The sequence below is a fragment of the Camellia sinensis genome, chromosome 2 (assembly GCF_055761805.1).
Source record: "Camellia sinensis isolate YWXY chromosome 2, ASM5576180v1, whole genome shotgun sequence".
Classification (NCBI taxonomy): Eukaryota; Viridiplantae; Streptophyta; class Magnoliopsida; order Ericales; family Theaceae; genus Camellia; species Camellia sinensis.
The window spans coordinates 151,613,382-151,638,571 of NC_138962.1; the positions used below are offsets into that span (position 1 = coordinate 151,613,382).

At 36.6% G+C, this 25,190-nt stretch overlaps 2 pseudogenes across 1 annotated transcript; one reads left to right on the forward strand and one right to left on the reverse strand.

The window, feature by feature from the left end:
* Positions 1 to 1,618: 1,618 nt before the first annotated feature.
* On the reverse strand, positions 1,619 to 2,801 carry LOC114278882 (ADP/ATP translocase 3, mitochondrial-like; annotated as a pseudogene).
* Positions 2,802 to 12,114: 9,313 nt separating this feature from the next.
* On the forward strand, positions 12,115 to 13,474 carry LOC114278888 (nigrin b pseudogene; annotated as a pseudogene). The gene has a single exon (XR_014361808.1). The product of XR_014361808.1 is annotated as a nigrin b pseudogene (transcript).
* The last annotated feature ends 11,716 nt before the right edge of the window (positions 13,475 to 25,190 follow it).

Sequence of the window (25,190 nt, forward strand, 5' to 3'; positions counted from 1 at the left end):
TTTACAAGCACTTCCAATACATCTTTCAATCCAGATTTCAAAACAAATACTTATTTGTTACCAAAATCAAGGTACAAAAAATCCCAAAAAACCCCACAAGATGCATAATTATCATCGCCCTTCGCTTTGTCCTCCAAACTGCCATCTTCGCCACCGTCGATCTCGCAATCTTATGCCCTAAAACCCCCAAATTATGGCTAAGCTACGCCGCAATCGACAATCTCACCACTTTAGCCTCACTCGAAATCTGATTAGCCATCGTGTACGCCGTGAAGAACCCGAATCTTGGCCCCTTCGAGTTCTACGACACCTATATTATTTTCTCTTATAGGGAAAATGAATCATAGAGAGTCGGATCGGTGAGTAGAGAGCTAAGGCTTTGTCAATGAAAAATGTGAGTTTCAAGTGGAATGTACTTCTTCTTCTTCTTCTTTTTCTTCTTCTGAGTTTGTTTTGAATTTGGGTTTTGTTGTTGGTTCAGGTGAGGGAGCTCACAAACGTTTGAGAGGTTAGGAAAAGAATAAAGGGAGAAAAAAAAATACCAAAACGACGATGTTTTGGAGCATGGTAGGAAGCACTATAGGAGCCATGACAGAGGATTCGGACTCATTTTAGTTTAGTTTTTGATTATTTTAATAGGCTAAAATAATTGTGTTTGGGAAGAGCGTTGAATTTTTTTGTAGTTGAACGTAATATTTGTGAGAGAAAAAATTAAAATAATTATGAGTTTGATATGACATTTTATCTTATTGACTATTTAATTTTTTTTTAGTGCCATTTTAACTCAAAAAGCCGAAAAAACCTTTTGCCAAACACTCCATTATTGTCTTTCATATCCTTTGTATTGGGAAAATCCATCCACTAAAAATAATTATACCAAAAAAAAAAAAAACACTACAATATTAATGTGGCAATTTTATTGTTTAAATAAAAAGCATTGCCATGGTATTTTCACTGCAGGAAATTCAGCCTTTAGCGGCGTTTAAAAAACACCGCGATAAGTGCCAAAAACGCCACTAATTCTTTTTGTGACGCTTAGCACAAAACGCCGAGGATGCGGCCGTCGCTATAGCATTGTGGCGCTTTAAAAACGTCGTTAATTTGTTATAGGCGGCGTTCGCCGCTAAATGTGGTACATAAGGCAAAGTGACGTCATGACAATTTCAGCGACGCTCTAGAAACGTCGTTAATTTGTTATAGGTGGCGTTTTAAATGTGATACATAGCTGCAAAGTGATGTCCTAACAACTTTTAGCGACATTTCAAAAACGTCATCATAGCTTTTTTAATTTTAAAAAACCTATATAGTGGGGTTCTGAAAAATGCCATTACATCTTTATTTTTTTAATTGTTTTTTTTTTTTTGAAATTATTACTTGTAATGAAATTGCAAAGTAGTACTAATATGAAACAATAACTCCTATTTCCATTCAAATGAACATTTGTCAAAAGAAAAAGGCAGAAAAATAACAAAAGAATTGATTTGAGACCATGCCAGTATCTAGTGATATTCATCCTCCATTATCACCTTTTCACATGGAGACAAGTGAAAAGGTCTATAATAAAATTACATGCTCCAACAAAAAAATATTTGAAATAATAAACTAGGCGAATTTTGGAAATCATCCAATAATGGGATTAGTTATGAGGCTGCAAACATCAATTAAACCATTAAACTGCCTTCCACCACCATTCTTAGCAGCTGTAGCATCATTAGCCAAACGTGTTCGAGCATAATCTAGGGAATAAACAAAAAGAGAAGATGAAGCACTAGCAGCAGCACCTGACGCCAAATTCCCGGCAAACCACTTCCACTAACCATCCTTGTCTCTCATGAAATTAAACAACCTCTTAAAATAATCCTTGAAAGCAAAGTTCAGGGCCTGAAAAGGATTGATGAAATTGCAAATTCTGTGAGACATTCTATAAAACAAGACATGGTTGTCAACAAATGATAAATCAAAACGGAAACTTAATAAATAACATCGACAAGCCAGCGTTTTTAATTCAAACTTCCAAAACTGACAGGATGAAACTGTTTGGAGGACCTAAATCAAATCCAGATTAGATATCACTTCCTTTCAAATTTCAGGATGTCAATCCATCCCTTTGTTAGCAAACACATATATATACACTAATTATTATGCAATTATTATTTCTGCAGACCACACACTCACATGGGGTTGTCCCATCATGTGAGAGGCAGGGTTGTGGAAGAGATGTTTTGGACTGTGGACATAACTGCTCCCATACTAATCGAGAGCAGAAAAATGAAACAAAAGAAATGGCAAGATTAACAAATATAAACAAAAGATAGGCTAACCTGGGTTGGGAAATATCTGATAACATTGGTAGTGTTGCTTCTCTACGAAGCAATAATGCATTCATCGTTAATTGTTCGGGAAAAGCAGTCAGAAATTCCTTTGTATGGTTCAGACAGCCGACCAACTTTGATCATCTCATCCTGGCTCTGAATCAATAGCTTAACTCGCTCTATCAGAGCAGCAGCAGTCTTGGATACAGCAGCAGAAACTCCTCCCATGAGGAAGTCTATCATAAAACTATGAAAACCTTTTTCTGCGAGAGCTTGTACAAAAACAGAGGATAGTGGTGATGCAAATTCCAGGCTAGTGCCTTGGAATGTTGGTGGTAGAGGACTCTGCAGACCTCCATTTACATATGCACCAGTCATATTGTGTAAACCAGTATTCCTGGAGCGCAAGTTAGGAGAAATTCAAGATAAGAAATAAGATTGCCCATGTATCTTCTGGGAAATTGATGGATGCTGTGATCCATCGGCCATATTTGCAACTCAAGGTGGCGACCTGCAACAAAAACCAAAATTAATTACATGTAAGAATAAAACAAAAACAAGCATATCAAACAAAGAACACAATAAAGGTTTAAATACAAGGAACAATAGAGAAAAGGGTTTTTCCCTACCCAATCTTTTCGCTACTATAAACATCGGTGCCAAAATGTTTATATCACTTTAAAAAAATTAAAATAAAAACATATTGTTTGAGTCAAATGACTTTGGAGGGAACAAATAGTTACCGAGTATTATGTATACCATCCTTGAGGTTTACCCATCTTAATTTTCAAATCTAAGCAATATATGCGTGCATGCTAAACAATTTTCAAACACAAATATAATTAAGGGAAAAATAGATCAATTCATTTAACTTACAATGCATGGAACAACGGAATTTTCCATTAATTGAGGCCACATTGGAACTATGCCATCTCTTACTAGTGATCGTAAAGGCCATGCACGTCCTAATATCCTTTTTCTCACAGCAAGAGGCCTCTCAGTCACCCCTAATTGCTTGAAGCTCAATGGCAAGCTTGTGTTTGCGTTTTCATCTTCTTTCGAAGTTGGGCTATGATGGCAGGGTTCAAGGATGTCATATAAGTTCAGATCTTTTATAACCTAGATAGTCACCATGACAGGAAGTGAAAAACCAAAACATTTTTAAATATAAACATAATTAATTAGCAGTTTTTAAAAGTAAGTTTCTTACATTCATTCAGAATATAAACATACATAAAAATAAAAAATAAAAAATTCAAGGAAATAGGGTTTAAAGCAAGTGTAAATAAAAACCACCTTACCGATTCTACTTTGCTAATCATAAGTTGGCACGTTAGACTATTCGGATTATAATAGTTTCCTTTGCAAGCATCTTCAGCTTCTTACAACAAGATCATGCATTTGTCTCAAACACATGTTGAGCAACAAAAACTATGTAACTTAGCTAGTGCCAACAGCAAACAAGTACTTGGAGGAATGTCTACTCATCAGTTTCTTCCAAAGTTAACGCTAAATTTTCATCAAAATTACAATATAGAAATTGGTCAATCTCATAATCTCCAAAATGTTATATCACAATACTTTTCTTGGCCTTTTTTACCAAAATCTCAAAACATTAATGCCAAGTTGTGGTTGCCAAAATAAAGAAAAACAAGCGTTAATTGAATCCAACATAAGATAAAACTTAATACGGACAATCAATAAACCCTTCAGTTGCTAATCACCACTAAGGTCTCACCATCGTTTGTAGGCTACTCTGGTGGATTGAAAGTCAAAGTGGACTAAAAAATTTGGACCTAGTCATAATTAGAGGCGGACATGGGTTTTAGATAAGAAACAGTTGAAAGTAAAAATGATTTTTATTCTGAGAGTAACTTTTCATGTCTCTTTCCTTTTTCCTAGGCAGCATACGCTTTTCGAGTACCTCAAAAATACCATCAGAGATGAGACCCATTCCATGTGCAAATGGAACGAGGGCGTTGCCATCAAACTTTGAGCCTGCAATGCCATTTCCCACCATGTAACCCTGCATCAAATGAATTTGAATTCAAGGTCTTGACACCATAAAATACCTTTCACTATTTCAGAAACAAAAGTTGGCACATAGATTCCACTATAAGATTCTCAGGCAATATAAAATGGATTGGAAAGAAACTCTGGAAATAGATTGAACCACTGGTTGCAAAACAACAAAAATCATTCACTAATTAACAATTTTTTTTTTCCCTAAATAGATTCTAAATTTCCAAACTTGCTTCCACAAAATTATCGAGTTATTCCTAACAATATTATCAAAAGTTGTCATTAATTAATTCTTAATTTAAAGTACCTTGAGTAGGAAAATGTTTGTTTCAGAGGCTGTTTGTAAATCACTAGTCGAATAAAATGTCATGTTTTCAGAGTAAGAAAAGCCTACACTGTTTGGGGAATCCAAATAGATGATGTTGGAAACCTAGGACAAAAAACTACACATATGAGAGATTCTAGTATGCATTTATTTAAAAATAAATAAAGAAAGAAACAAAGTGGGGAATAACTCAATCAACATAAATAACCAAGAAAAATATCGATTCATATAACTGTAAAAGAACATATAATAATACCAAAGTGAAGGTAAGAAGACAGCATGAGCAAAAACTAATCATACATGGTATGGGTTTAAGGCTGTGTAATCAACCCACTAAAGGGAAAATTATGATTTCGGGATCAGGCAAAATAGAATATCGCTAACCTTGAGGCTTTGGGATTGGCGTGTTGGTGAAAATTACTTGTGTTGGAGTGCATATGATGTCAACTGGTACATCATGGATTAATAGCTTCTCAACTGGAATATCATCTACCAATTGTTGGTCATGCCCTGCAAGTGCAGTTCACAGGCAAATTTAGCACAATCTAGAAAGAAGCATAGTTGTTCAATTATTCAAAAAGATTGCAATGTCGTAACAGTTCAAACATATAAAATTAGAAAAAGGGGTGGAGTGGACAAGATGGATGAGAACAGGATGGCCAGAGGCATCTATTTAGTGGCATACAAATTACAATCATTCAACTCACAATTACGTTTTTTTCATCCTATCAAAATGACCCTTCTCAAAAGCATACTGCAGAAACAAGTGGTCTTAAGTTATATCATTAAAAATAAGAAATTATGAGGGTTAGGTGTGAGGAGGATTAAAACTTTGAATAAGAAATTAAGAAATTAGGAGGGCAGAGGATGGTGGATGGAACCTGGGATTTAGAAGATCTTTGATGGTTTGGGAGGAGAAAGAAGCTTTCAGATTATCTTGTCTGCTTTGCACTGCACCAACACTGCGCAATACCAATCCTGATGAGCTTCTTTGGTGCGCAGACTCCTCGAAGCTCTTTTCTGTTTCTTCTATTTATAAATGGTCCAAATCTTCTCTGGGAACTGTAATTCCAGTGGCTGCCTCAATTTGGAACAACTTTGCGCCCCCAAAAGTGCAATTTTTCGGGTGGTTAGCTTGGCTTGGTAAGGTTAAAACATCTTCTTTCCTTCATAGAATTGGAATTCTCACAGGTAATGCAAGTCTTGACTGTGTTTTCTGTCATATTGAGGTTGAATCTGTGGAACATATTATGCTTCATTGCCCTTTTGTGTGGTTGCTTTGGTCAGATATTATCCACTGGTGGGGATTGCAGTGGGTGATTCCAGGATCGGTGCATGGTTTGCTGGAATGGTGGTCCGGGTGTGTAATGCAGAAACTGGAGAAGAAAATCTGGATGGCAATCCCTTTGGCCACTCTCTGGACCACATGGAAGCACAGAAATGACTGTGTTTTTAATGGTTCTCAACCAAATCTGGAAGCTTTGTGTGAATTAGTGAAGGTTAGAGTTGCTATGTGGTTCAAAGCATCGAAACTCCAGGTTGATTTCTCCATCAATGACTTGGTCTTTAATCTGCCTCAGGTGAAATATTGTATCAGGAATGGAGGGTGAAGGTTCTAGTTCTAGACTGGTGCATTTTGGTCTCATAAAAGGGCTGGGTTATTGTCTGGAGCTCAAAACAGAAGTTCAATGACTTTTCTGAGTTTGTGGAATGAGAAAGACCAAGCTATTGAGGTTGTGGTATGAGAAGAATCTAAGTGTGGGAAGGATCATCAGGGTATCTATGTATTTGTTTTTGTGGGAAGGATCATCAGTGTATTTGTGTTTTTGTTTTTGTGGGAAGAATCAAGTTAATAGTTTGCTGGTCTCTTGGTGTATTTGTGTTGGTGTTTGGTTGTAATGTGGAGTGCAGAACTGCTGTGGTTAAGTGCTCTGATGAATTGTTGTAATGTGGAGTGCAGAACTGCTGTGGTTACGTGCTAATGGTTGCAAAAGTACAGGCTGAACTGATATAAGGTGGAGTGCTGGTAGGTTGTTAATTTGGGTCGATGGTGCTCTGCTATGTGGGCTGTTAATCTGTTTTGAGTTGGAAATTTGTGGGCTGGTGGTTTGTTTGTTACATTGGTTGGTTCTGTTGGTCTGTTGGTGGTCTAAGGTTTGCTAATCTGTTGGTTTGTTACATTGTTTAGTTCTTTGTTCTGTTTTTGGTTCTCTTGTCTGTGATCTGTTCTTCTGTTTTTTCCTTTCGGGTTTGGTTCCTCACCAAACTCCTTCCCTTTATTTGATGTAATCTCATATCTTGTATGATTTTCCATCTATAAAGGTTACTTCTTTTTGCCGATCAAAAAAAAAAAAATGTTATATCACTCACTGTGTTTTCTTAGCATGCGTTACAACTGCTGCTTCAGACACAGATCCTAAAATCCCAAATTACAATTTTTAATTTTTTTTTCACACTTTCCAACAAAGACACTGCCACCATTCACAATTATCAAACTTAAGGTTATTCAATGTCCCATTATATTGCCTCAAAAGTGGAAAAGATATGGAAATGCAGGTAAATAACATTGTTCTAGTTTTTTTTTTTTTTTTCTTTCTTTCTTTTTTCTCATAGTTGAGCTGGAGAACATTTAAAGGAGAAAACAAGAATGTTCAAATCTTGAATCTCCCATTTTCTAGTTGCTCAAATATGGAGAAGCAAGCAACAACATGTGAGGGAATCAACATACACGATGAAAGGACCTCATCTCTAGTAACATGAAATCCTTTTCTAAGGCATGTTTGTGCTAACAGTTACATATATACATATATAGTCATAGACCAATGAAAGTACCACCATAATAAATACTTTGGAGTTGAAGTTGTATATTATAGCTTTTGATAAGAAAGTAAACACATTGGAAAGATTAGAGATTTAAAGCTCACACAGAAGCAGCTTTTATGAAAGTTTACAATAAAGTGTGTCCATCTTCATGTGCAAGTGTTCTAGTGGGAAGTTTTCGGGTCCATCAAACTTTAAAAGGATTTTAGGCAGATTGCCAAATCTATTTTCAACTCAATTCTCAAATAGTAATTTGGTTAAATGCCAAATCATTCCAAAATTAAACATCTAATCCAGGTTGTTCGACTAATAAGAAGAGATCTACTGCATGCACCATGCAAGACCATCTTGTCCTACATAAATCGAACATCTCTAACAACCAATAGTTATATGGTAAAACTAAGATTAAAAAATGCATTGCTGATGCTATGCAAGTTTGACTGAGGAACTCGAGAAGTCGAGCCATTGCTAAATTTGAGTTGAATCACGAAATTATATCATTTTAAACATGACATGTCAAGAATCAATGCTACCTTTCTACCACTGCTAAAATCAACGAAGTGAAGATGTAGTTCAAGCTGCTCAACTGCAAGAATCAATAGAATAAAATTAAAATCTACGGATCCATATGCATGACAAAATATGTGATATTTTCGTAATGAATATAAGTAACATTAAAAAAAAATTGAAGTCAATAAAAAAGTAGCATAAAATAAAGATAAGCAGGAACAAATTTCTGTGATGCCAAAGACTATGCCCTGCCATCTTTTATATTAATAGAATGAATGAAAATTAATCGACTTAGGCATTTAAACATGGATAGTTTTTTTCTTTTCCTTAATGTAAGAGTGGATTAAGCAGCTATAAATCATTACACATGCACACACCCAAAAAAAAAAAAAAAAGTATCACATCTAGGTAACAAATTAACTTTTATCTGCGTAGCATTGAAATATGTTGAACCACACCACATCCCATTAGTCAAGGATGATCTTAATTGTTTCTTAACACAATAGAATCAAACATTTAATTTTCTCAACGAGCATTACATCTAGGTAACAAAAACGCAGGGATATATAGGGGATATATATTACCAAATGGAGGACAAAAACTTGAGTAGGTCAGATTCTGAAGCTCAACACGCGCTACCTGTACCTCAACAACATCCAACAAATTACCTAAAACTGAACTAGTTATCTGCAAAAACAGTACCAAGATGAGAGGTGAATACAGAGAAATCAATATTTGAAATACCCAGATGAATGTAACAATAATACAAGTTGACAGTGAGGCAAATAAGGCATGACAAAAGGTTGGTGTAGAGCAAATCTCTAAAGGCATTGAATAGATTAACTATCACTATTTCAAACAAATGTGATCCCTGTGGCAGGAGCTTGGTTTCAGTTGCTGTGATGAAGAATGATGAGCTAAAAATGCAAGGAAGAGGTTCAGAAACTCACTTGTGTTTCTTGAATAAAACTTCTAGAACCAACATAGTTCTGAGTGGTGTTTGCATTAATCGCAACTGCAAAAGCAGTGCAAACATCCATATTTGGGGAACTCTACTAAGAAAAATGAATTGAATTAAACAAAGTAAAAAATACAAATGGTAACGTAAACTTCCTCTTAAAACAAAATGACTGCATTACCTTCAATATCATCAGTCAATGCCTCAGCTTCTCCATAGCTGTAATTGCTCACTTGGTTGATATGCATTTCAAACTGATCATCTCTACTACTATTCACCTTGCTCTCTTTACCACCACCAATCTCAAATTCGCATCCATTTTTCAAACCTTGGTCCTCATTCTCTACAGGAACTTTCAACTCCACACGTTCACACCCGAGACACCGAATAATTTACATGAAAAGAAGGTCACTGCAATTTGATCTCTCCGCAATCTGAACTTCTCTTGTTCTTTCTCGCTTCAAGCATTTTTTTGTTCAGCAGCAGAAACAAGAACAAATATATAAATATACAAATCTTGGATATGTGGATATGCATATATATATATATATATATAGAGAGAGAGAGAGAGAGAGCAGAAACATAAAACTTGACCATTGTTGTTGGTGAGATTTATAGAATTCAAGAAGCAAGGAGGAAAATCAAGAACACTACAGCCTCTTCTTCAACACTTTCTCACACACACACACAAACATATACAGAAGTTGATGAAAAAAAGTTTTTACTGAAAACGGAAGGATTCGAAGAAGCTTACTAACATATCTGATTCGAAACCCCCATATTTGGATCAGGTGTTCTTTGAAACATTTAGATCTGGCTTTAATTAGTTCGAAATCCTTTAGATCTACAGCGACGGCACTACCACCGCCATCCTTTGAAATAATTATTACTAACAAAATGTCTTTGTCTTTAGTTCGAAATCCTTCAATGAGCACCACCACCGCCATCCTCTTCCACCACTGTAGCTGTCGATCTGAGGTGATAATAAGAAGACAGTAGTGGCGGTGAGTGTGGATGAGATCGGCAGAGGAGCGAGAGAGAGAGAGTTGAGTCTGGTGACAGAGGAGAGTGAAAATGAGCGAGAGAGAAAAAAAAAATGAAATCGAAATCAAAATCAAAATCAAAATCACTGAGCTTGATGCAGATCGACTTAATGCAGATAGGTTTACCTCTCAGTAAATGATATCGATTCTGAAGCTTGATGGAGATAGGTTTGCCTCTCAGTGATTTCTATGTAAATGGAATAGGTAAACAAATTAAATCACCGAGCTGATTCCAATCGATTCCTATTCTGAAATCACTCTGAGATTTAAGGGATCACCAAGCTGAAGCGAGAGAGTGAGCGAGAGATTTGAGGCATCTTCTTTACGGAGACTGAAGAGTAAAGAATGAGAGTCTCAAGAGGGAGGGAGAGGGTGTGAGAGCTTGTAACACATTTGGAGGCGTTTTCTATTAGCTAAACGGTGTCGTTTTGATTAGCACAAAAGGCGACGTTTACAAAACGCCGTTAAATATTAAAAAAGACGACGTTTAAGAAAAGGCCATCATATAAACGCTGTTAAAACATACATTTCATGTAGTGTTTGTTCTAACGTGTGAAGTTTATATTCAGCCATATTCAGTCTTTATCATATAAATTTTGTATCATTTTTTTATTTGTAATATCATTACTCTTTGAATTATTAATAATGTTAGGTACATAAAATAAAAAAAATAAAAAATATATATTATGTGACGCTAATATTCGTATTGAGTATAATATATCATTACTCCATGTCAGTGCTCCTTGTCTAATATATAGACAACCAAGTGTATTTGAAGGTTTTAAACCGATTTACTTTGCTTGTTGATTTACATAATCTTCTACCTTATAATTTTATGATTTTTTTTTTCTCATATAATTCATTTGAGAAGTGGTTGTTTTGGTGATTTTTTTTTTAATTTCTTGTTTTTTGGCTAAAATATTTTTTGGCCTTTTACTAAAAATAAAATAAAATAAAATAAAAATAAAAATATAGGAAATAAGAGTTTGGTTTTACTAAAGTAGAAAATCTCAACTTTACAAGTGAAGTCCGTGCAATATGGTATCGATTTGTACTCTCTCAGTGATTTAAACTGTTCATCTAATATAATAAGTTAAGACAAATATGTATGCAAAAAATTGGATTGATTAGGTATAATTAATCACAAAATCAAATTACATATATCTTATAACAAATGGATGATATATTTGTAAAAACATATATTACTGTTTAGATAAAAATAATCTGATGGAATGACAATAGATATTGAATCTTTTTAATTTTTTACATTAATAATTTTCTTAGTTAATTGTATAAGATGAATGGTTTAAATTACCAAAATGAGTACAAATTAGTTTCATAATGGGTCAATTTCATCTTAAAGTTGAGATTTTCAACTTTAGCAAATTTGAAATCATTTGGTTTTCGGATAAAATTTTTAGTTCTCAAATGAGGTCTATAAAATTAGTCGGTGAAATTAATTATCTGACGACCTTAAACTTTGATTAAGCGCGGAAAAAAAAAATATAGAAAGATCCAACTTTCATTGAGTTTTTTATTTTTATTTTTATTTTTGTATAACAATATTCATTATCTATGAATTTATCCACAAGATTTAAAATCTTTTCACTCTCACTAAATATGATTCCTGTACTTTCACCTTTATTAACCCATGAATTTAATAATTATATTTTGAAATAATTTTGTATTGTTATCATCTTAATATAAATTTCTTATATCATATCATGGGTACGGTAAATCATGTTCGCTCGATGTTCGTACTAGTATTAAAAAAAAGAAAAAGTGGCCACATGGACAATGAGGGCCGCTGGCCACGTGAACAATGAGGGTGGCTGGCTTTTGCATGGAAAAACTATTTGATTGGTTTAGAGTTAGCACCTGATTATACCTTTTACCAATTATAATTTATCATTTTTTTTCTTATTTTGTAATTAACTAATATAAATTTGTAAATTCTATCTCTTCTATCAATTACAATATTATTAAGACACCATACGGCAATATTCCAAGACCAACTAATAACTTATCATGCACACGATAATCTGATATAAAGAATTGCTCTCGTGTTCCTCGAGTTGAGCATCAAATTACACGAATATAATAACTTCTCTTGCACATGATAATCTAACATGAAGAATTGTCCTCGCGTTCCTCGAGTTGAGCATCAAATTACATGAATATAATAACTTCTCATGTACATGATAATTTAACATGAAAAGTTACCCCGTGTTCCTCGAGTTGAGTGTCAAATTACATGAATATAATATATATAGTGTATCATCTAGAGATATATATATATATATATATGAATATTTATCCTCATAGCAAATAGCAAGTATAGCAAGATGAGAGTGGTAGCAGCGATATTATTCATTGTTCTCGCAATTTACAGCCTTGGAATCCAAGGCGACGTCCAGGCCTATCCCTCCATCTCCTTCAATGTGGAAGGTGCCACCTTCGAAAAATACAGAGACTTCATAGAGGAACTGCGAGAAATCGTGTCACGGGGAACCCGTACAGTAAATGGTCTACCAGTGCTGAACCTCGCAAGTGAAGTTTCGGTTGGGAACCGGTTCGTTCTGGCCAGTCTCATCAATGGCATTGGCTACACAGTCACCTTGGCAATAGATGTGGTGAACCTTTATTTGGTGGCTTTTACTGGTGCAAATAACAAATCCTACTTTTTCGACGACGTTACGGCACTTCAACTCGACAATTTATTCGTTAGCACCAGTCAAACCCGGTTAGCCTTCAACAGCAGCTATATCAGCCTTGAGAACCAGCCAGGAGCTAGCAGGAGGGAGGAACTCCCTCTGGGACCAACTCCCCTATCTGACGCCATCACAAGGTTGTGGTTCAGTGGGAGTGTAGGCGAACCGCTCATTGTGGTCATTCAGATGATCTCGGAAGCGGCAAGGTTCAAATACATTGAGGAACAAGTCCGCAAAAGCATAACCGCTGGAAACACTTTTACACCAAAAGGTTTGATAGTGAGCATGGAGAACGAATGGGGGTCTATGTCCAAGCAGGTTCTGCTTTCGCCAGATGGAGAACGCTTCACTAACAGCGTTCAGCTTAAAGATGACAATTTGGAGATCCTCACAATAAACAACTTTACTACACTCAGTCGCTATACCATGATAGCGATTCTTCTCGGCAGCAGCAAGACTACTAGTAGTAGTTATAGCAATATTGCTCTTGCCGAGGACTTCGTCAACATCGAATTGCTCTCAAACTCTGAAACTGCGGTAACTGCCTAAACCCCACATGTCGCCCTTAAATAATTCTAGGTAACCTTCTTTCTTCTCAAACTCGTTTGAGAGCATAAAATAAACGGTTACCCTTCATCTTCCTCCACAGATAAGTCTGCTTTGCATTTCGTTTTGGACTCTTTTGTGTATTTCCTGATCAATGTGGGGGTTAATGTGATATATTGGCATATGTGGGTTAATGTGATATATTGGCATATGGCTTTCTTCTTCTTCTTCTTCTTCTTCTTCTTCTTCTTCTTCTTTTTTTTTTTTTTTCCTCTTATGTTGCATCTATTTAATATATGTTAGAGGCGGGACACGGGCCAAAAACAGTTATCAAAATAATATTGTGAGAAAGATATATGAAAAAAATTAGAATTAAAGAGTAAGATTAATAATAACTTCAATCAAACTGAAAATATATACAAATATTTTAAAAAGTAGTACAATATTTACAAAATATATACACATATTTAAAAATGATATATGATGAATCTATAGAAAATTTAATTTTGGTGGCATGAAACTGAGAACATAAATGCAAATCCTACACACACACACAAAAAAAAAAAAAAAAAAAAAAAGGGAAAAGATATAGACCAAATTAGTATAATTTAATTTATTGTGCAAAGATTAAAATAAAAATTTACTTCATTCAAATGAGAAAAAACTATAAAGAGACTAACTTTAATTTTTTGTTTATGCAATTGATTGATTGTGTTATATACGAAGATAACGAGTATTAATGTCATTAATTTTTTTTAAAAGAAAATTAAAAATTAAAAACTTACATTTTGACATTGAGTCATGTGATTCAAAATTAGATGTCCAATTCAATAATCTATTAAAATTGTTTTGATACAATTTTTGACACAATTCTGTGAAAATATTAAATTACATATAAAGAGACAAATAGTGAATTGATCTTCTTCATGTTGTCACGGTAAAGATATTTTATGATTCTTTAGAGTGAGAAATTGGTATGTGTAATAAATAAATTTAAAAAATGAAAAATAGAAGTAGAAAACAAAAAAACAAAAAACAAAAAACAAAAACAAAAAAAAAAAGAAGCAAAATTTAAGTTTATGAAAAGAAAAAAAAATCAAATAATCCACATTTTTAAAGATCTCCCAATATATATATATATATATATATATATATTAGTATTAAGACATCAATAAGATAGATAAAAAAAAATTAATTTGAGCTGTGCAATGCACATAATTAAGCATATTCTGTCTTTTTTTATTATTTATTTTGTACGTCAAGATAAATTCTTTTTTCAAATATCATAATAATTAAATTAAAAATATACCATGAAAAACAAATATTTCTTAAATAAAGTCCATATAAAATTAGGTATTATAATTAAAATTGAATTTGTGTAAAACTTTATATGTAAATGAAAAATACATACTGATGTGATTTTTTTTTGGAAAAAAAGTAAGCCTTAGAATTAGGAGTGTAAAAATGGCTCACGGCCCGAGGTGGGCTCGGCCCGTTTAGGACTAGGCCCGAGCCCCTAGGCCTGGGCTATCATTTTGAAGCCTGGCCTGACCCATTGGCCTGCATAAGGCCCACTCAAGGCCTGGCCCGCCCGAGGCCCAATGTCTTTTTTAGTGAAAAATAATAAAATTTTGGTAGAAAAATTTTTAAAAAACAAAAAAAAAATGATCAAGCCCGCCCAACCCTGGCCCAAGCCCACCGGGTTGGCCCGACGCCGGGCCTATCGACCCGCCCAAAGCCCAAATACCCCTGGGCCTAATTTCTTGGCCTGTGGACCAGCCCATCTCGCATTTTAGCGGGAGCCCACGAGGCCTGGCTTACACCTCTAGTTAGAATGTGCTACGTAAGAAACAAAAAAACACTACTTATACATATATATATATATATATATATTTGGAGCACGTATTTATTTTATGGGTACTCGGTTCATAAATTCAATTTAACTTTTTTCTTCTAAGAATCCATACTTTAAAAAGTACATAAAAGAGTTTTTTAGTATTTTGGTATTAGAATGGAGTGTTACATTTGGGATTATATTGATTGGAGTGTTACATTTTGAAAAAAAAATACACTAAAGAGTTTTTTTATGTATTACATTGAAATGTGTTATATTGGAGTGTTACTTTTAGAAGAAAAAAAAAATTACATTAAGGAGTTTTTAGAGTGTTACGTTGTTACGGTTGGGAAAAGTATACTAAAGAGTTCTTTTACCATATTACATTGGAGTGTTACGTTCTTATTCGTAATGTGTGATTTGTTTCAGAAAAAAAGAAAATCTAAAACCTTTATAGTGCGAATTGCCTAAATGTGTTTGGAGAAACACACTTTTGTCCCTAAACAATTAAACTCAAATGTGTAAGTGACTATTATTTTGTGTAATTTTCACTTAAATGGGAATTTTAGGTTCATAAGAAAAAAAAGAATAACTAAACAGTTCATAAAATCACATTTAGAAATTTATTGGTGCTTCACCTGTAAAATAAAACACAAACACAAACCAAAATAGAGAAATAAAAAAATAAGGAAAAAAGTGTTTTTTTTTATTATCTTATTTTAATCACAATGATTCATTATTTTTAATAATTCATAAGAGAGACTTTTGTAACATAACCAAAATTATTTATAATTATCACTACAAACATAAACACCATAACAAATTCATAATTGTTTTTAGAAGAGAATTGTGTATATAGTCTTTTTAAAGATAAATATTTTAATAAATAATAAAATTAAACAAGATAAAGGAGCCAAAATAAAATAAAATAATCAAAATGGAGAAATGAAAAAAAAAATAAAAAGATTTTTTGGGTAAGTAAAACAAAAAACCAAAAAAAAAAAAAATGAAGAAGATGCAACAGAGAAATAGCAGAAAAGATAAAAGCATAAATAATAATAATAATAATAATAAAGAGGCAATGATGATCTCTATGGTCGGAAAGAAAACCGAGGAAGGCATAAAGGGGTGAATTTTCCACAATACCCCTTAAAAAAAATAAATAAATAAACACACACAAATTGAGAAGATGGGAAATGGGAAAGTAAGAGACATGGTATGAACAGTAAATCATTGTAGTAAATGGCTCAATTCTAGTATTACATAGTAGAAAAAGGACTGGGCTTCCCATCCGCTCGTGATTAGACAAGAGGGTATTGTTGAATTCGTGGGATCCATCACAGGTCTCGTTTCAATAATCCAAACCATTTAATATATAGAATTCGTCAAGTACTGTATGCTTGTAAAAAAATCACGTTAATCGGATATCGATAGCTATATCATCAAATCAGATTTCTGTCAAACGTTTATTTTTTCACCATTCATTTTTTTTATACAAAACTAAATTGATCACGTAGCTATCGATATCTAATCAACATAATTTTTTAACAAGCATATAGTACTGAACAAGTTCTACACACGGTTCAAAGTATCGAAATGGGACCCGTGGTAGACCGCCACGGGCCCAACAGTACCCTCTAGTCCGATCACAAATTGGAAGGAAACGAGGCCCTTGAAAAAAGAAGTGACCATATGTAGGGGTGGAAATTTGCTTGACCTGGCCCATCCGGGCTCGGGCCGGCCCATATCGGGCCTCGCACGCTCCTGCCAAAATTTGGATCAGTCCAAGTCGGCCTAAGGGCCAGAAAATTAGGCCCAGGCCTAGGCCCTAGCTTACGGGCTATTCAGGCCTCGGGTTGGGTCGGTGGGCCTAGGCTTGGGATTGGTGTAACATCCTGAAATAAATGCAGTCTGGCATCCAAAAAAATAAGTAAATAACAATATGAATCAGAATATAATGTCCTTTTATTACATGAGATTCAATTGTACAAAAAGGTGACACATGCAATATACATTCATAAATAGTGCATTCTGAATCCACATCATGTGTTACGAATCAGTAAAAAGAGAAAAAAGCTAAACAGATAATGATATTTCCTAAAGGCTTACATTTTTCCAAGCCAAGGCTTGGGTACATCAAAGTGAGTTCTAAGCTCAATACAAATAAAGACCTAGGGTTGCACAAAAGTGAATACAAAATAACAAAACTGAGTCTTCAGCTCCACAGTTCTTCCAAGCTAAGTCCTTGGTGAAAGCATATCACTAGTACCTGAAAATGGTTTACCCCAAATACGGTGAGCAAAAGCCCAGTAGAAATAATTTAACACAATATATGAATCTTAACAAAGATATAAAGGTGAAATGCATATGCAATACCCATGTCAAAACGGTTTACATTTCTTTCTCAAGATCATGCCATGCTTTATTTATATCACAATTCTCAAATCATTTTCTCTACCATAGAGAACAAAAAGGAATTCTCCAACTGGTACAACCTTTCATGGATATTTCATCCGTTGGAAACCGTCAAACGGAACCCATGTAAACGTAATCTATACAAGCAATACTATTTCCATTTTAAGGGTAATTTGTTTACGGGAATCGGCACTGATGTATTCTCGCGTTTTTCGGGACTTTCACCCTGGACATACAGGCCAACTTAATTTGGTGATACACACCTCTTTCCAACATTCACCCATTTTCCTCAAAATCATATACATTTATAATGTATTAAATGAGCAACAAATGTTCAACGCATATGGATGAGAAATTAGTTTCAATTCACTTAATCCTCATGCAATTTCTACAACAATCATAGCCATCCTCCACCGATAGCCTAAAACAGATATTTCTAAAAAGATATAAAATCTCCAATATAGATAAACTTTTCAAAATTTTAGATGCGAGTGATAATACATATCCAATTCCACAATCCATATCAATATCCATCTAATTTCACATTTCCAACATCAATTCTATTTATTTATACAAAATAAATATTTGGGCCATTTAAGGCAAAATCCATTTTCTTCTAAAATCCAACCCAATGGTCAAAATCAACAATTTGTTCACAACTCAATCTCATTTCCACTTCCACAACCATTTTCCATACAACCATTTGAAAACCTCTCTTTTGATTTTAAACCAAAACCCTAGGTTTGTTCACAATCCTCAAAAACCACAAGATTGTTTATGAAAAACAAATAGTTAAGTTAAAAATCATAAAAAAGTGTAGAGAATCCCTATCTCGAAGTTAGAAGAGAGCGGAGAAACCTCAAGGAAGCCAAAATCTAACTCTATTCGGATGAAACCAAAGCTCTAGGTGAGCTCTACCTTTTTAACAAAGAGAGTAAGGTGGAGAAATGGATAGATCTTGGTGTATTTGTATAGAGAGAGAGAGAGAGTAAGTCCTAGAGGGAGAAGGTCTCAACTTTAGGGTTTTGAAATGTTTAGAGAGAGAAAGAGATGAAAAAGTGATGTAAAAAAGGACTTTTACAAACTAATATATGCATAGTCCGCTCGAGCGCAAGAAGTGTCGCTCGAGCATTCAGACACAAAAAGTTGTTCTGCTCGAGCGCAAGAAGTGACGCTCGAACGTAGATTACACACTCTCAGTAGTTTTGCAGATAGTAGACCAACACTCGAGCTCAAGAAAGGCCACTCAAGCCGAGACCACTCGAGTGCAAGAATCACCACTCGAGTGTAGAATACACTCTCCTAGTAGTTTTGCAGACCTACAAAAGTACTGAGAATTCACAAAGCCCGCTCGAGCGCAAGAAGTGATGCTTAAGCGGAGAAGTAAAATTCTTGGCAACAAAAGTTTGAAAACCAAGCTACCAACCTGTTCCAAACGCAACCTATGCAACCCAGTAGCCAAACTCAATGAGGGAAAAAAGGAATAAGACAAGAACAACAATACAGAAGCACGAAACTCGAGTCCAGAATATCAAATGGGTCTGGTCTAAAACCAGAATTGCTACAATCTCCCCCATAAGGAATTTCATCCCTGAAATTACAGTTTAAACTTTAGAACCATGTTTGCACCAATTACAACAATGATAATCAATCAATTCCAATACTATGACCCATCCACTGGTCATTCATTCTCATCAATATGATAAACAAGTTCTCAATACTGAATATACAATTCATATTTCCGAAACATATACAATGTTTAAATTTAGTTAACATAACGAAAGTTTCAATATATGCTCGAATATTAACAAATAGGTCTGGATGCTTCTCACGGACTTCCAACTCACATTCCCAAGTTGCCTTCTCAACTCCACGATGTTGCCACAATACTTTAACCAAGGGAATTGTCTTGCCTCGTAAGACTTGGTCTCAAGTATCCAAGATTCTTATCGGTCTCTTCTCATATGAGGCATCATCATCTACCTCTAAGTCGGTCCAATCTAACACGTGCGATGGATCTGGCTCATACTTCCGAAGTATACAAATATGAAACACATCATGAACCCTAAAAAGCTGTGGCGGCAAAGCCAAACAATAGGCTACTTCTCCAATCTGCTCAAGGATCTCAAAAGGTCCAATAAATCTAGAGGACAACTTCCCACTCTTCCTAAACCTCATCGAACCCCGCCTAGGGGATATCTTCAAGAAAACATGATCTCCTACCTCAAAAGACAAAGGTCTCCATCTACGATTGGCATAACTTTTCTGGCGACTATGGGCCGTAACCAACGTCTTATGGATATGTGCAACTTTCTCCGTCATTTTTCGAACTAACTTTCGACCCAACATTGGTGTATCACCCATCTCGGCCCAACACATAGGGAATCTACACAGTCGGCCATAGAAGGCCTAAAACGGTGCGATGCTCATACTCGACTAGAGGCTATTATTATAGGCAAACTCCACTAAGAGTAAGTGCCTCTCCGTGACCCCTTAAAGTCAAGAACACAACCCCAAAGTATATCCTCAAGGATCTGAATAGTATGCTCAGATTGCCCGTCAATCTGAGAATGATATGTAGTGCTAAAAAAGTCAATCTCGTGCCCAAGGCACTCTGTAGGCTTTGCCACAATCGAGCCATAAACGCAGATCTCTATCCGAAATAATCGTCACTAGGACCCCGTGCAACCTCACTATGTCTTTAATATAAAGGTCGGCAAGATAATCTATCGAGTCACTCACGTCCATAGGTAAAAAGTGCGTCGACTTGGTTAACCAGTCAACTACCACCCAAACCGCATTACTATCTTGTTGAGTCCTAGGAAGACCTACAATAAAATCCATCGTGACATGCGCTCACTTCAATTCAGCTATAGGTAAGGGTTGTAACAAACTCGCTGGCCTCTGATGTTCGGCCTTTACTTGTTGACAACTAATGCACCTCGATACACACACGGCTACGTCCTTCTTCATCTCCCTCCACCAAAACTGGAGACTAAGGTTGTGATACATCTTTGTGCCTTCCGGATGCACCGCAAGGCATGAATGGTAAAACTCTCGGAGCACTTCCACTTGACAAGACTCCGACGCAAAAAGGTGGCCACGGTACCTAACACTCGAGTTGGGATACACATTCAAGCCTTTCTCTACTTTCTCGTTGAAGATCTTCTCCCGAAGGGATTCTACCTCAAGATCGTCTCCCTGTGCTTCTATCACTCGGTTCACAAATGCGGGTTGTGCAACTGCCGAAAACAAGGTTTCCGACTCAACGGACTCGCCAAGATGCAAGTCAAACTCCCCAATAGCACCCAACATCTCCCATTCCCGGATGGCAATACAAGCTAAATCGGTAATAGATTTCCTACTCAAGGCATCGGCCACAACATTAGCTTTCCCCGGATGATAATGTAACTCAAAATCATAAACTTTTATAAACTTCATCCACCTCCTCTGCCTCAGGTTCAAGTCCTTCTGTGTAAACAGATATTTCAAACTTTTGTGATCAAAAAACACCTCAAACATCTCACCATACAAATAATGCCTCCAAATCTTCAAGGCAAAGATCACCGCCGCTAACTCTAGGTCATGAGTAGGGTAGTTCCTCTCATGTGTTTTCAACTGTTGCGAGCCATAAACTACTACCTTCCCCTCTTGCATCAATACACAATCCAAACCTTCCTGTGAAGCATCACAATACACTGAATAGCCCAAATCCCTCTCCGGAATAATCAATACTGGAGTAGTAATAAGTCTAACTTTAAGCTTTTGAAAAGACTTCTCACAAGTCTCGCTCCACACGAACTTAATTCCTTTCATCTTTAGTCTAGTTAACGGTGAAGCTAATCTAGAGAAATCTTTCACAAACCGATGCTAATACCCAGCCAACTCCAAGAAACTACAGATCTCAAAAGCATTCTTAGGTTGTTCCTAATCTTGCACTGCCTCTATCTTGGATGAATCTATAGTAACCCCTTCCCCAGATACCACATGGCCTAAGAACTTAACCTCTCTCAACCAGAATTCACATTTCCCAAACTTAGCATACAGTTTGTGGGCTCTACGCAACTCAAGCACCACTTGTAAATGTTGCTCGTGCTCCTCCTCGGAGGGTGAGTAAATCAAGATGTTGTCCAGAAAGACGACTACAAAGTGGTCTAGGAACTCACAAAAAATTCAATTCATCAAATCCATAAACACGGCTAGTGCATTGGTTAGCCCAAAAAGCATCACTAGGTACTCATAATTGCATATCGCGTACGAAATGCCATTTTCTGGATATCCTCCTCCCTTATCCTCAACTGGTGATAACCCGATCTCAGGTCTATCTTAGAAAAGCAATAAGACTCCCTCAACTGTTCAAACAAATCATCTATACGAGGCATTGGGTACTTGTTCTTAACAGTTACCTGATTCAATTTCCAGTAATCAATACAAAGTTGCAATCCACTATCCTTCTTTTTGGCAAAGAGGGCCGGTGCTCCTCAAGGTGAAGTACTAGGGTAGATAAAACCCTTATCTAGCAGCTCTTGGAGTTGAATCTTCAACTCACTCAACTTGGCGGGTGCAAATATATATGGTGCCATAGAAATCGGTGCCGTGCCAAGCACTAAATCAATTGAGAAATCAATCTTGTGGTGAGGTGGTAAACTAGTAAGGTCCTCAGGAAAAAGATCCGGGTATTCACAAACTACCATTGGCAATTCAACTCGGACCTCGTCACACTCACTACCCATGAAGTTTGCAAGGAGACAACTAAGCTCACTTCGCCCACGTGGATCATACACCGGTGATAAAACTTTATCGGCTCTGTCCCCTATGAAATAAAAGCAATTACCGCTAAAGGTACATACAGTAACCCTCTGACGGTAACAATATATGACAGCTTGATACGATGACATCTAGTCCATACCCAAAATAGCCTCAAAACTAGACATGTCAATCAACATAAATGCAAAAAGAAGTCGGCAACCAACAACCTCTATGTCACAACCCTGATACCCCTGCTATAAAACAATCTCACCACCAATAAGTGACTCTACACTGAGAGGAGATGTTAACCGAGCCAACTCTAACCCCAAAGCTGATGTAAATGCAGACGAGATAAATGAATGGAATGCACCCGCATCAATCAACACATTAGCAACGAAGTTGCATAACAAGCAAGCATCTCTCACTATCGAAGGTGCTGGTACTAGGTCTGCGTGGAGTATAAGCCTGATGCACTGATTGAGCCGAAGAAACTCCTTGATTGTCCTTCGAGGCCTGTGCTAACTATGCAGGTTGGTAGCTTGGTGTTTGCCTCGAACCAGACGCACCAGGTGTGCCGCCCAACTGAGGGCAAAATCTCTTCATGTGACCTGCTTGCCCACACTGATAACAAGTGAACGAATGCCCTCTCCCCTGGCTCTGGTTCTAAAAATAAGCCGCAAACGGTGCAGATCGCTGCCCTCCTCCCCTCTGCAGGCAAGCTGGAGAATTGTGGCCTAACTGGCCACACTTAAAGTAGGTGAAATCTTCTTGACCACCTCTCCTAAGGCCGGAACTCGGTACTGGAAAAATGGAACTCGATTGAGCTCCTTGGGACTACTATGGGTTAGAACCCCTCTACTTCTTGTTGTCCCCTTGAACATCCTGACTCCTCGTAGAACCACTCATCTGCTCCTCCTCTATCTTGTCTCAAGATAAGTCGCTGCCTCCACAAGGCGTCCATAATCTCTAATCATTGACCCGACCACTTTGAATATGAGTCCGGTCCTCAATTTCTTCTTGAACACTGAACAACAGCGCTCTTTAGTCGCCACAAGTTCCTGTACAAACCTCGACAGACTAGTAAATGCGGCCTCAAACTCAGCCACCGGTGTGCTCAATTGCTTGAGCTGAGAAAACTGGTCCCTCAACTTCTCCCTAACAGTGGGAGGTAAGAACTTGTCCTGGAAGGTGTTGCCAACGGCCTTCCAAGACACTCTAATGCGCCCTCGTTCATACTTCCACCATTGACCTGTATCTCCCTTCAGCTGGAAAGATGCTAGGGCCACTCTCTGTCCATCGTCCTTGATGCCAAGCATCTCAAACGTCTTCACTATCTATTCTAGCCACTCATCCGCCTTCAGTGGCTCCTTGGGATCACCCAAAAACTCATCCAGATTCGACCAGAAAAACTCTCACTTCAAGAATAACGGCCCTGCCTCAGCTACTTGGGCCTGGACTTGATTCTCAACTCTGAGAATGTCCATGGATTCCCGCAATGTTCTGCCCATTTCGTAGGCTAAGGCGTCTATGGCTTGCTTACCAACTAGTTCGGCCACATTAGTCTGACTAACCCCTTATTCTTCCGCCAGAATCTCATTCGGTAAAGGCATCTCATGCCTCTTAGGCCTACCACGCCTACCACCACCACATCCACGTCCTGATATCCTAATGAAGGTAACAAAAGGGATTAGCACATTTACAAATGTACTGAACCTAACTCACTCGCCTCCTAATGCGGTAGACAACAGTAATTCACTCCACATAAGCATATAGTCACACAAACACATACGAATTTCCTTCATAGATAATAACCATCCTGAGGCATTGCCAGAGTTCCAATTGGAAACAACAGTGATCAAATGATCTTCTAATAGGACTTCTAGAAACCCGTAGACACAATCAATATCTTAGGAATTAAATTCATATGAGCATGTTATCACGTAAACAAACTATACATACAAACATCTCTGCTAAGCGAGACAAACCCATTGTGGTAATAACCGCTTCCTACGTACCCAAAGTATTCAAGCCTGGTACGCTCTAATACCAAGTTGTAATGCCCTGAAATAAATGCAGTATGCCATCCAAAACAATAAGTAAATAACAATATGAATCAGAGTATAATGTCCTTCTATTACATGAGATTCGATTGTACAAAAGCGTGACACATGCGATATACATTCATAAATAGTGCATCCTGAATCTACAGCACGTGTTATGAATCAATAAAAAGAGATAAAAGCTAGATAGATAATCATGTGCCCTAAAGCCTTACATCTTTCCAAGCCAAGGCTTGGGCACATCAAAGTGAGTCCTAAACTCAATACAAATAAAGCCCTAGGCTTGTACAAAAGTGAATACAAGATAACAAAACAGAGCCTTTAGCTCTACAGTCCATCCAAGCTATGTCCTTAGTGGAGGCATATCATTAGCACCTGAAAATGATTTTCTCCAATTAGAGTGAGCCAAAGCCCAGTAGAAATAATCTAACACAATATATGAATCTTAACAAAGATATCAGGGTGAAATGCAATGCCATGCTCAATTTCATATCAGGGTGAAATGAAATGCAATGCCATGCCCATGTCAAAACGGTTTATATTTCTTTCTCAAAATCATGCCATGCTCAATTTATATCACAATTCTCCAATCACGTTCTCTATCATAGGGAACAAGGGGAAATTCTCCAATTGGTACAACCTTTCACGGATATTTCGTCTGTAGAAAACTGTCAAATGGAACCCATGTAAACGTAGTCTATACAAGCAATACTATTGCCATTTTACAGATATGTCGTCTGCGGGAATCGGCACCCATGTATACGTACATTTTTCGGGACTTTCACCCTAGACACACAGGCCATCTTAATTTGGTGATACACACCTCTTTCAAACACTCACCCATTTTTCTCAAAATTATATACATTTACAATGTAATAAATGAGC